Source organism: Monodon monoceros, unplaced genomic scaffold (assembly GCF_005190385.1).
Source record: "Monodon monoceros isolate NGI ecotype Baffin Bay Population unplaced genomic scaffold, NGI_Narwhal_1 Super_Scaffold_1, whole genome shotgun sequence".
Lineage (NCBI taxonomy): Eukaryota > Metazoa > Chordata > Mammalia > Artiodactyla > Monodontidae > Monodon > Monodon monoceros.
The window spans coordinates 17,346,841-17,360,422 of NW_021703765.1; the positions used below are offsets into that span (position 1 = coordinate 17,346,841).

Here is a 13,582-nt window from a genome sequence, read left to right on the forward strand (position 1 = left end):
ATATGAACTTAAAACAATTAGAAGAACTTTACGCTGAAACAATTATAAGACTGTCAATTAATCTTTAAAACAAAAGAAAATGAAAGTTAATTATTGAAGCAGGGAGTCTTTTTACTCATAGAACAGATTAAAAATTGTTTCAATAACTTATATGCAAATTCTATCTCTGGGAATGTAATACTACTTGTTCCACCTGAAGGAATAATGCGTTCATCACAGCTACTCATCCTTTTAAGTTGCTGCACCATCAAATTCCTCCTTTTTTACTTTACCTTCAATCTCTCCCTCTCCATAAATTCTTTTCCCTCAATAGAGAACATGTTCAAGTCTACTTAGAGTCTTTAAAAGTGTTATCCTTTGACCATGTTCCTTGTTCTATTTCTTTCCCAGTCTACTGCCCCTTTTAGCCACATTTAAGGAAAGTAGTAGACTAATCCAGTGGAAACTTTTCAGTCCCTCTCCTCGTTAATCTCTTTGCAGTATCTCTGACCATATCCATAATCTCTGACATTGTTGATTTTGCTAAGAGAGACAGAAAGAGAGAGAAAGTATAAAAAGAGCTTCCCAGAGAACACCTTCTTAATGAGCCTTCTAGTTCTGACCACCCTTCTCAGTCAGCTGCCCTGAAAACTCATTCTTTCTCCCATATTAGAACTATCACCTATATGCAGGTGGCTCCCTAATCTCCATCACCAGCCAGACCAGCTCCTGAAAGAGTTTCAATCCTACAATTCCCACTGCTTGTATCTGGATGTCCCATAGAACCTTGTACTTAATCTGTCCTAATCTCCACCCTCCCACTAAACCTGCTGCATCTCCCAAATCATTGGTTGAGAATCATTCTTCTAATCTATCCCCACCATCACCATCACTATGTTCAGACCCTTATCTCCTCTCCTCTAAACAGACGTCACTGCCCCTAGTCTCTCCTTACTCCCATCCAGCCTTCACAGGCCACAAGACTGCTTTCTGAAGAACAAATCTAATTATGTCACTCTTCTGCCAAACACTGCCATTATCATGGGTTATTAAGAGAAATGGAAAATACAAAATTAAAACTAAATCAAAGTATAGGTGACTAGATCTCAAGATGAGAAAGGACTTGCCAAACACACTTAAATTTAAAATTCACTACTATAAAAAGTTAAGGCAAGTAAGAAATAGGAAGAAAAATGTGCCAGAAATAGGACTAATGAAGTTATAATCTATATAAAAAATAGTAATACCAAAATAAAAGAAAAGGGAAAAATACCATAAAGGTCAAGGGCAAGTCACAGTAAAAGAGACAAATAGTCAAGGAATATAAGGGAAAACCTACTCAAATGAATTGTCGAGGAAATAACAATTAAATAACCACAAGATACCACTTATAAAATTAGCAAACAGTAAACACACAAAAAATACTTAGCCAGGAGTACAATGAAAGTCAGACCCACACACTGCAGGCATGAATTTAAATAGAGCCTTTTGGAAGAGCAATTTGGCAAAATACAGCATGAGCCCTTAAGATAGTTTGATCCAGTACATTTATTTCTAGAACCCTATCCTAAATAGTCAGAAATACAAAGACGTTCAGTGAAACAGTGTCCATTATTTTAGATTGAAAGCAACCTAAATAATCCAACAATAAAGAAATAAATAAGCATAACCATGTAATAAATATTGTAATCACTATAAATCATGCTTCCTGGGCACATCTAACCACATGGCAAAATGCCCATGTTCCAATTTTAAGTGAGATAAGATTACACATGTGCACATACGTACACACACACACACACACACACACACACTATACAACAAAGAATAATTCTGATTTCATTTATTTAATGCCCAAGTATGCATTTGAGCACAGTTACAAACACTGGAAAGAAATACATGAAAATGTTCATAGCAACCACTTTTTGTGATGGAGTCATATCAGATTTACATTTTCTTCATATTTCCATATATTTCTTAAATTGTATATAATCAATATGTATTATTTTCATAATCAGAAAATAATGCTCTAGGATAAAATGCAAAATCCTTCAGCACAACATTCAAGGCCCATTACAATTTGATACCAGATATTTTCCAGCTATAACAAACAGGCTCTAGCACCATAACCACACTCCCTCACCCATTAATCCCTTTATTTATTTCTTTACCCAAAATACTCTTCTTTGCTCTACTCCAATCCCTTCTCTTCCATCAAGACCCTAATTCTCCCGGGAAAGTTAGCCCACAATGAACCCAGTTCCCATAACATTTTCTATACTATATATCACAAACCTGTGAGCCTTGGCTACATTTATATAATTAGTTCTTTTATGTATTTACATTTTCCTGTACTCTACAGGAACTATACCTTACTCATCTTGTGTAACCCCATGCGTATCAGAGTACCTGGCAGAATGAACAAAGAACATAAAAATCTTCATAAAATTATTTTAAGTGGCTAATCAACTCTTCACTCGTAAAATTACACTAAGTCCCTTTAAATGGTCTATCTTCTGTCTCAGTCCTCCTCCCATGTGACTATGTTCCTTTCCAGCTTAAGAGGCTTCAACAGCATTTTATAACCCAAGGATAAAATCTTTGCAAAGACTTCTTTGCAAAGCACAAAACAGCCTCCAAAATAGACTGCTGCCGACTCCCCCAATTCCATGTCTAACCACAACCCTGCATCTTCTACTGAAACCAAATTAAACCACTTGTGCCTTCCAGAACCATGCAGTTGCAGACATCTGTACCTTTGCATTTCTTATGCCAGGATCATGCTCCTTTCTCATTCTCACTGCTGCCACTCAAGTCATACTTCTATTCAACCTTCAAGAAGTATCTCAAGTGGCTGCTCTTTCAAAAATTATTTCCAGAATTACCACTAATTCTGCTTCCTTTGTATAAACCTCTGCTCTGAATTGAATAAATGGTGTTTAAAGGAAGGTAGAAAATAAATATTATTTCCATACTATAGCTTAAGAACCTAAGGTGCATAAGCAGTACAGATCAATTTACACTACACAAAATATGAAGTAAAAAAAAAATCAAGACTTTCTGAATTTCATTCCTCTGTTTAACTCATTCATTCCACATTTACCTATGTTTGTGCAAGGCACTAAGGATACAAAGATAAATAAGGCGATTTTCTAGTCATGCAACTCAAAACTAATGAATAATGAAATTACTATGTAGGATGAATGGTGCTACAAATAAAGGGCAGTTGGAAGGTACAATAAGAAACACAACAAAAAGGGACTTCCCTGGTAGCTCAGTGGTTAAGAATCCGCCTGCCAATGCAGGGGACACAGGCTCGAGCCCTGGTCTGGGAAGATCCCTCATGCCGCGGAGCAACTAAGCCCATGTGCCACAACTACTGAGCCTGCACGCTACAACTACTGAAGCCCACACACCTAGAGCCTGTGCTCTGCAACAAGAGAAGCCACCGCAATGAAAAGCCTGCGCACCACAACGAAGAGTAGCCCTTGCTCACCGCAACAAGAGAAAGCCTGTGCACGGCAACGAAGGCCTGATGCAGCCAAAAAACAAAAAGAAACACAACAGAGAAAGTACCAACTCCACCTTGGGTGATCAGGGAGAACCTCACCAAAGGGATAACTTGAGGTATGAAAGGGCAGAAAGATAGCAGGATGTGAAAAAGGATAAAGGCAGGAAACATCACAGGATGGGTGTTGATGTTGATGACCAAGACAAAGAATGCAAGGCATGGTTCACTGAGAGCACAGATGTCCACACTAAGGCTTTTGAACTTTCAATTGCAGGCTTAGGAGCCATTAAAACAGTGCTTCTCTCAGAACACCAGGGATGCTTGTTAAAGTACGGGTTCCTGGGCCTGATATCAGACCTGAATCAATGTCTCTTGGAATGGATCAGAATCTGCCTAATGAAACCCTAGATGGCTTTATACAGTAAAGTATGAGAGCTCCTATCTAACGGCTTTAATAAGGGGAGTAACATGATCAAATTTAATTTTATAACTATTTATCCACCAGCAATGTTGGCTGAAAAGAAGCAAGATCAGGATTATGAATATAAACCTGGAGGAAACAGAAGCCATCCAGATGAGGGAAGATAAAAGTATGCAATAGTACTGAAAATGTAGATGGGATGGGTTGAAGGACGCATACGCTAATGTTTTATTTCTCACACCACCATGCTTAGTATTTCCTTTTTCAAACACTAAATGTGTAATGTCAAACACTATGTTTAGAAGATGGCAGTGTGGGAATACGCCAAGTTAGCATCTCTCCACAACTAGGGCGCCTGCCGGCCGCTGGTGGGGAACTCTAACGCCCAAGGAGGTGGGAGGAACCCCCAAGTGAACTGGTAGGAAATGGGGGACTGAATGGGGAGGAGAAGGAGAGACCAGACAGGATTGGCGCCCTGAGGCTGGGGAAATCAGGAGAGGCAGGCGGGAGGGGCCCTCAGGAGGAGTGGGAGAGGAGCAGAGGGTGTTTGCGCCACACACCTAGGCACAGGGAGCCTGCTGAGCTCCCAGGCTGGTCCCCTGCCCTCCAAGGCCCCACCCAGGCCGTGTGGGTCCTTTGGGGCACAGGAGGTAGGCAAGAGAGATCAGCAGAGGCAGGGAGAGGGGCCCTCCGGGAGGAGTGGGAGAGGAGTGGAGGGCATTTGCCCTGCCCACTCCAGCCCAGGATGTCTAGTGGTCTCCCAGGTGAGGTCCTCCCACGCCCTGAGACCAGGGGTGGGGGGCACACCTGGGTCCCCTCTGTTCCTTGAGCCTAAGCCCCACCCCCAAGAGCCCCCAGGGTCTTTTCCAGCCCTGTGGCTCCTGAGCATGGGCCCCGCCCACCACCAAACCTCACCCTTGCTTACGCCCTGCCCTCCACAGCCAAGGCGTTTCCCCCCGTTTTTTTGTTGTTGTTGTTGTGGTACACGGGCCTCTCACTGTTGTGGCCTCTCCCGTCGCGGAGCACAGGCTCCGGATGCACAGGCTCAGCGGCCATGGCTCACGGGCCCAGCTGCTCTGCAGCATGTGGGATCTTCCCGGACCAGGGCACGAACCCGTGTCCCCTGCATCAGCAGGCGGACTCTCAACCACTGCGCCACCAAGGAAGCCCTCCCGCCTTGTTTATAAAAAACTTTGTTTTTCCTTTTTTTTTTTCATTTCACTCCTCTTTTTTACTATTGTGGCACCAATGTACCTTCTGGTTGTTGATTCGTATACATTTTTATTTTTATATTCTTTCTAACGTATCTGTTAGTTTTGTAGACTAATTTTATTTTTTACTTTGTTATTGTTCTTTTTTTTTTTCTTTTTGCCACCCCACATGGCCTGTGGGATCTTGGTTCACCACCTGAGGGTCAGGCCAAAGCTCCTGCAGTGGGAGCTCCAAGTCCGAACCACTGGACTAACAGAGAACCTCAGACCACAGGGAATATTCATTGGAGTGAGGTCTCACGGAGGTCATCATCTCAGCACCAAGACCCAGCTCTACCCAACAGCCTACAAACTCCAGTGTTGGAAACCTCAGGCCAAACAACGAGTAAGACAGGAACACAATCCCACTCAGTAAAAAAAATTAAAAAAACAATGAGACGGCAAAAAAATACATCACAGGTGAAGGAGCAAGGTAAAAACCTACAAGACCAAATAAATGAAGAGGAAATAGGCAATCTACCTGAAAAAGAATTCAGAGTAATGACAGTAAAAATGATCCAGAATCTCAGAAATAGAGTGGAGGCAGGGACTGAGAAAATACAAGAAATGTTTAACAAAGATCTAGAAGAACTAAAGAACAAACAAACAGAGATGAACAACACAATAACTGAAATGAAAACTACACTAGAAGGAATCAATAACAGAATAACTGAGGCAGAAGAACGAATAAGTGAGCTGGAAGACAAAATGGTGGAAATAACTGCCAAGGAGCAGAATAAAGAAAAAAGAATGAAAAGAATTGAAGACAATCTCGGAGACCTCTGGGACAACAGTAAATGCACCAACATTCGAATTATAGGGGTCCCAGAAGAAGAAGAGAAAACGAAAGGGACTGAGAAAATATTTGAAGAGATTATAGTGGAAAACTTCCCTAACATGGGAAAGGAAATAGTCACCCAAGTCCCGGAAGCACAGAGAGTCCTATACAGGATAAACCCTAGGAAAAACACACCAAGACACATATTAATCAAACTAACAAAAATTAAATTCAAAGAAAAAATATTAAAAGTAGCAAGGGAAAAACAAAAAATAACACACAAAGGAATTCCCATAAGGTTATCAGCTTATTTTTCAGCAGAAACTCTGTAGACCAGAAGGGAGTGGCAGGATATACTTAAAGCGATGAAAGAGAAAAACCTACAACCAAGATTACTCTACCCAGCAAGGATCTCATTCAGATTTCATGGAAAAATCAAAAGCTTTCCAGACAAGCAAAAGCTAAGAGAATTCAGCACCATCAAACCAGCTTTACAACAAATGCTAAAGAAATTTCTCTAGGCAGGAAACACAAGAGAAGAAAAAGACCCACAAAAGCAAACCCAAAACAATTAAGAAAATGGTAATAGGAACATACATATTGATAATAACCTTGAATGTAAATGGATTAAATATCCCAACCAAAAGACACAGACTGGCTCAATGGATACAAAAACAAGACCCATATATGTGCTGTCTACAAGAGACCCACTTCAGACCTAAGGACACATACAGACTGAAAGTGAAGGGTTGGAACAAGATATTCCATGCAAATGGAAATCAAAAGAAAGCTGGAGTAGCAATATTCATATCAGATAAAATAGACTTTAAAATAAAGACTGTTACAAGAGATAAGGAGGGACACTACATATAGTGTTCAAAGGATCAATCCAAGAAGAAGATATAACAATTATAAATGTTTATGCACCCAACACAGGAGCACCTCAATACATAAAGCAAATGCTAACAACCATGAAAGGAGACATCGACAGTAACACAATAATAGAAGGGGACTTTAACACCCCACTTACAACAATGGACAGATCATCCAAACAGAAAATATATAAGGAAACACAAGCTTTACATGACACAATAGACCAGATAGATTTAATTGATATTTATAGAACATTCCACCCAAAAGTGGCAGAATACACTTTCTTTTCAAGTGCACACAGACCATTCTCCAGGATAGATCACATCTTGGGTCACAAATCAAGCCTTGGAAAATTTAAGAAAACTGAAATCACATCAAACATCTTTTCTGACCACAACACTATTAGATTGGAAATCAATTACAGGAAAAAAAAACTGTAAAAAACACAAATACATGGAGTGTAAACAGTGAGCTACTAAATAACCAAGAGATCACTGAAGGAATTAAAAAATACATAGAAACAAATGACAACAAAAACACGACGACCCCAAACCTATGGGACACAGCAAAAGCAGTTCTAAGAGGGAAGTTTATAGCAATTCAATCTCACCTCAAGAAACAAGAAAAATCTCGAATAAACAATCTAATCCTACACTTAAAACAACCTGATAAAGAAGAACAAAGAAAACCCAAAATCAGTAGAAGGAAAGAAATCATAAAGATTAGAGCAGAAATAAATGAGACAGAAACGAAGAAAACAATAGCAAAGATCAATAAAAGTAAAAGCTGGTTCTTTGAGAATATAAGCAAAATTGATAAATGCTTAGCCAGACTCATCAAGAAAAAAGGGAGAGTACGCAAATCAATAAAATTAGAAATGAAAAAGGAGAAAATCACCACTGACACTGAAGAAATACAAAGGTTTATAAGAGACTACTACAAACAACTATATGCCAATAAAATGGACAACCATGAAGAAATGGACAAATTCTTGGACAGGTTCAATTTTTCCAAGACTAAACCAGGAAGAATTAGAAATTATAAACAGACCTATCACAAGTAATGAAATTGAAACCATAATTGAAAAACTTCCAACAAACAAAAGTCCAGGACCAGATGGCTTCACAGGGGAATTCTATCAAACATAGAGAAGAGCTAACACCCATCCTTCTCAAACTCTTCCAAAGAACTGCAGAGGGAGAAACATTCCCATATTCATTCTGTGAAGTCACCATCACCCTAATACCAAAACTAGAAAAAGATATCACACAAAAAAGAAAATTATAGACCAATATCACTGATGAACATAGATGCAAAAATCCTGAACAAAATACTAGCAAACAGAATCAAACAGCACATTAAAAGGATCATACACCACGATCAAGTGGGATTTAACCCAGGGATGCAAGGATTCTTCAATATACACAAACCAATCAATGTGATATATCACATTAACAAATTAAGGAAAAAAACCATATGACCATCTCAATAGATGCAGAAAAAGCTTTTGACAAAATTCAACACCCATTTACGATAAAAACTCTCCAGAAAATGGGCACAGAGAGAACCTACCTCAACAAAATAAAGGCTATATATGACAAACCCCCAGCAAACATCATACTCAATGGTGAAAAACTGAAACCATTTCCACTAAGATCAGGAATAAGACAAGAATGTCTACTCTCGCCACTCTTATTCAACATAGTTTAGGAAGTCCTAGCCACGGCAATCAGAGAAGAAAAAGAAATAAAAGGAATACAAATTGGAAAAGAAGAAGTAAAACTGTCACTGTTTGCAGATGACATGATACTATACATAGAAAGTCCTAAAGATGCTACCAGAAAACTACTAGAACGAATCAATGAATTTGGTAAGGTTGCAGGATACAAAATTAATGCACAGAAATCTCTGGCATTCCTATACACTAACAATGAAATATCAGAAAGAGAAATTAAGGAAACAATCTCATTTACCATCACAACAAAAAAGAATAAAATACCTAGGAATAAACCTACCTAAGGAGGCAACAGACTTGTACTCAGAAAACTATAAAACACTGATGAAAGAAATCAAAAATGACATAAACAGATGTAGAAATATACAATGTTTTTGGATTGGAAGAATCAATATTGTGAAAATGACTATACCACCCAAAGCAATCTACAGATTCAATGAAATCCCCATCAAACTACCAATGGCATTCTTCACAGAATTAGAACAAAAAATTTTACAATGTATATGGAAACACAAAAGACCCTGAATAGCCAAAGCAATCTTGAGAAAGAAAAACGGAGCTGGAAGAGTCAGGCTCCCTGAATTCAAACTATACTACAAAGCTACAGTAATCAAGACAGTATGGTACTGGCACAGAAACAGAAATATAGATCAATGGTAGAGGACAGAATGCCCAGAGATAAACCCACACACATATGGGTACCTAATTTATGACAAAGGAGGCAAGAACATACAATGGAGAAAAGACAGCTGCTTCAATAAGTGGTGCTGGGAAAACTGGACAGCTACATGTAAAAGAATTAAATTAGAAGATTGCCTAACACCATACACAAAAATAAACTCCAAATGGATTAAAGACTTAGATGTAAGACCAGACACTATAACACTCTTAGAGGAAAACATAGGAAAAACACTCTTTGACATAAACCACAGCAAGATCTTTTTTGACCCACCTGCTAGAGTAATGGAAATAAAAACAAATATTAAAAAATGGAACTTAATTAAACTTAAAAGCTTTTGCACAGCAAAAGAAACCATTAACAAGACAAAGAGACAACCCTCAGAATGGGAGAAAATATTTGTAAACGAAACAACAGACAAAGGATTAATCTCCAAAGTATACAAACAGCTCATGGAGCTCAATATCAAAAAAACAAACAATCCAGTTAAAAAATGGGCAGAAGACCTAAATAGACATTTCACAAGGAGGGCATACAGATGGCCAAGAGGCACATGAAAAGATGCTCAACACCACTAATTATTAGAGAAATGCAAATCAAAACTACAATGAGGTATCACCTCACACAGGTCAGAATGGCCATTATCAAAAAAGCTAGAAACAATAAATGCTGGAAAGGGTGTGATGAAAAGGGAAGTCTCCTGCACTGTTGGTGGGAATATAAATTGATACAGCCACTATGGAAAACAGTATGGAGGTTCCTTAAAAAACTAAAAATAGAACTACCATACGACCCAGCAATCCCACTACTGGGCATATACCCTGAGAAAACCATAATTCAAAAAGACACATGCACCTCAGTGTTCAGTGCAGCACTATGTACAATAGCCAGGACATGGAAGCAACCTAAACGTCCATCAACAGATGAATGGATAAAGAAGATGTGGCACTTGTATACAATGGAATATTACTCAGCCATAAAAAGAAACGAAATTGAGTTATTTGTAGTGAGGTGGATGGACCTAGAGTCTATCATACAGAGTGAAGACAGAAAGAGAAAAACAAATACCATATGTTAACGCATATATATGGAATCTAAAGAAAAAACAAAAAAAAAAGTACTGACGAACCTAGTTGCAGGGCAGAAATAAAGATGTAGACATAGAGAATGGACTCGAGGACATGGCGTGGGCGGGAGGGAAGCTGGGGTGAAGTGAGAGCAGCATCGATGTATATACACTACCAAATGTAAAACAGATAGCTAGTGGGAAGCAGCTGCGTAGCACAGGGAGATCAGGTCGGTGCTTTGCGATGACCTAGAGGGGTGGGATAGGGAGGATGGGAGGTAGGCTCAAGAGGGAGGGGATATGGGGACATATGTATGCATGTGGCTGATTCGCTTTGTTGTACAACAGAAACTAACATAGTATTGTGAAGCAACTGGACTCCAATAAAGATTTATTAAAACAAAAAACAAAAAACACTACGCTTAATGCTTTGTACCTGCCGACACTAACTGGACTGAATGATACATTAAACTATATATTTATAATAAATACATTATATCTAATATACTACTAATATAAAAATTATTACTAACAATGATAGCTGCCGCATACTGATCTGTTGCTATGACCTAGTACTATGCTAGGCATTAGGGTTGGTTATGTCACAGCAAAGGGTAAAATATTAGGTAGACAGACATGACACTAGGTCGGAGGGAATAATAGCAACAACATTAGGTAAACACAGTCCTTTAGTAAATACTGTCTTTCCAGTAAAAATCTACAAAATTTTTTTAGGAGAAAAAGAAACCATTACTACCAAAGAGTAAAAAAATTAGACATGTTTGATAAGGAAATTATTGAAGCAGCAAGAGTAGCTTGAAGAAAAAAAGGCCAGAGTGAGGACACAAGGTTGGCTTTTAAGCTCCCTCCTCTGATGTCAACCACAGTGTGCCCCTTTCAGCACCCCAGGATCACCCCAGGTGTCCGCCTCTTTCTGGGAGGTGTGCCAGCAGACAGCCTGTGTGCTCAGACAACTGAAAGGTTATCTAGCGTCTGGTACCACGGTATCCGGGTGTGACTGTGTGCAACTCCTCTTATCAGCCTCTTGGTCCTACTGATTGTGTCACTGGGGCAAAAAATGTATCTAATAGCAATCCACAGTCAGAAAAGAGAGGGGAAAAAGAAAGAAAGAAGGAATACAACAATGAAAGCAGATGAGAAGAGAACAGAGGGAGACTGAAGGAAAGGAGAGAAAATGTCTCATCCCCACGTCCTGTAGGTCAACTATAATTTCTAACATCACCAACTCCTGCATATGACCTGTAATGCCTGACAATGGATTTTACTGACTTCACAATAATAAAGTCTCATTACCACAAAATACAGATATCCAGCAAAGTTGTGAGGGTAACATTTTAGCTATATACATGAAGATGACAGAGTTGATCACTGATATGTGTGGTATCTAGTATGTTACACTAAGATTAGCTAATGGAAAATGAACAGAAACATCTACCAAACTCCAAGGGTCTCTTGGCTTAATCATAAGATACACACATCTAGAGCAAACTAACTCATTCAAATCATCTTATATTCCTAACAACTTCAAGGACAGGCCATCTGATCCTGGAAATTCTTTAACAGGAATGTTAGTATATTTGCTCTGCCACCTTTATTAAAGGACATCTGAAATGTGTGCTCACAAACTCATTTTTGCATTATCATGGAGAAAGATTAAATTCAATTCAATAAATATTTGTGAAGTACCCATTTTATGCAATATGCTTGGGAGAAAATAAAGCCTCTGTACTTAAGGCTATAACTTAAAAACTTACTTGAAAAAGGCCAGCAGAAAAGCTAAATCATAAGGTATATACAAATGAAATGGTCTCAAATTTGCTAGTAAAACTCAATGGTAAATGTAAAACACATATACACACACTTTAGAAGCTAATAAGACAGATATATTTGACATTTTCATTGCAAGTACTAAGCCTATTCTAACCTTATGTTTTCTATATAGAAGAAAACACAGATTTAGCCATTTCAGATACTAAATAAGGAACCTGACTTAAAATATTACAGAAATGCAAAAAGAGGAAAAAATTATTGGATTGCTTGCTCATCACTGAAAGTGAACCTGTGACAATCACAGAAAGAGTAGCAGGTAAAATTGTGTCTCAAGTGAAAACCCAAGCAAAGTGACAGAACTATGATCATGAGACTAATCCTTATTCAAGCACGGGTATTTTTCAGCACACACACACGCATGCACAGCATAGGCAGAAGCCTCCAGCAACAATAACAAACGAAACAAAGCGGTATCATACAATCTGCAGAGGAGAAAAGGTTGATATAGCTTTGCTATAGCATTTATTGTTATTAAATATTTGAATATATGCTAGGTTAAGTCATGTCTGCTGAAACACCTGACAGCTTTGTCCCCTAAAACCAGTGTTACAATAATATTTTAGCCTTATTTCATCTCATCCAACGACTAAGAGATATTTAAAACATAGGCAATAATTTTACTCTTGCACCATTCACTTCAATGGTCCCAACTTAAAACCTTACTTATTTCTGAATTGTTTTTTAATGCCATAGTTTCGGGGACTATTTTTAAGGTTACCTGGTAAAATAATTTATTATTTTTCTTTAAAGAGCCTTGAGACCAACCTATAATTATACCAAACAGTTCAGATCTCTACCTAAAGTTGATTTATGAAGTGAACATTAAATATTGGCTGATTTTGATGCTAACGTGTGAAGAAGAAAAGTAGATGGTTTTTTTAAAATCTGAATCCGCTTTGAAACCAGAGATCAAGGATACTAATAATAAGACTAGGAAATGTTACATATCTAACACACACACACACACACACACACTTCTATAAATATCAATACTGAGTTCTAAAACAGAATACAAGAAAAAATATGTATTGAAAAATATTAAATAATATTTTATAAAATAATTAGGTAGATATCATTTATAATGCATGTTCTAAATAATCTTTAATTTCCTAAGTACAGTGTAAAGAACTAGTTTATTACCTACAAATATAGTGGTAAGAAAAGTAATTTTACTCTTGATTATGGATAGGATATTTTATTGAATAAGAATCTTTAAAAGAACTTCTGAAATTCTGACGCATAATGTTAAATTTCAACAAATAAAAACTCACTGACGTCTTAATGTACTTCTAAAACATTCTAAAAGTAGCTAAGGGGAAAAATCCCACCATCTTTCTTAAAAAAGAAAGTATGGTTTTAATGTTAATGATTTTAAGTATTAGGAAAAAGGAAGGAAGGGAGGGAATAAGGAAGAGAAGGAGGCAGGGGAGAGTGGAGAG

At 38.1% G+C, this 13,582-nt stretch overlaps 1 protein-coding gene across 3 annotated transcripts in view; it reads right to left on the minus strand.

The window, feature by feature from the left end:
• WDR7 (WD repeat domain 7) overlaps positions 1-13,582 on the minus strand; it is a 375,654-nt gene that overhangs the window by 265,988 nt on the left and 96,084 nt on the right. The window lies entirely within an intron of this gene.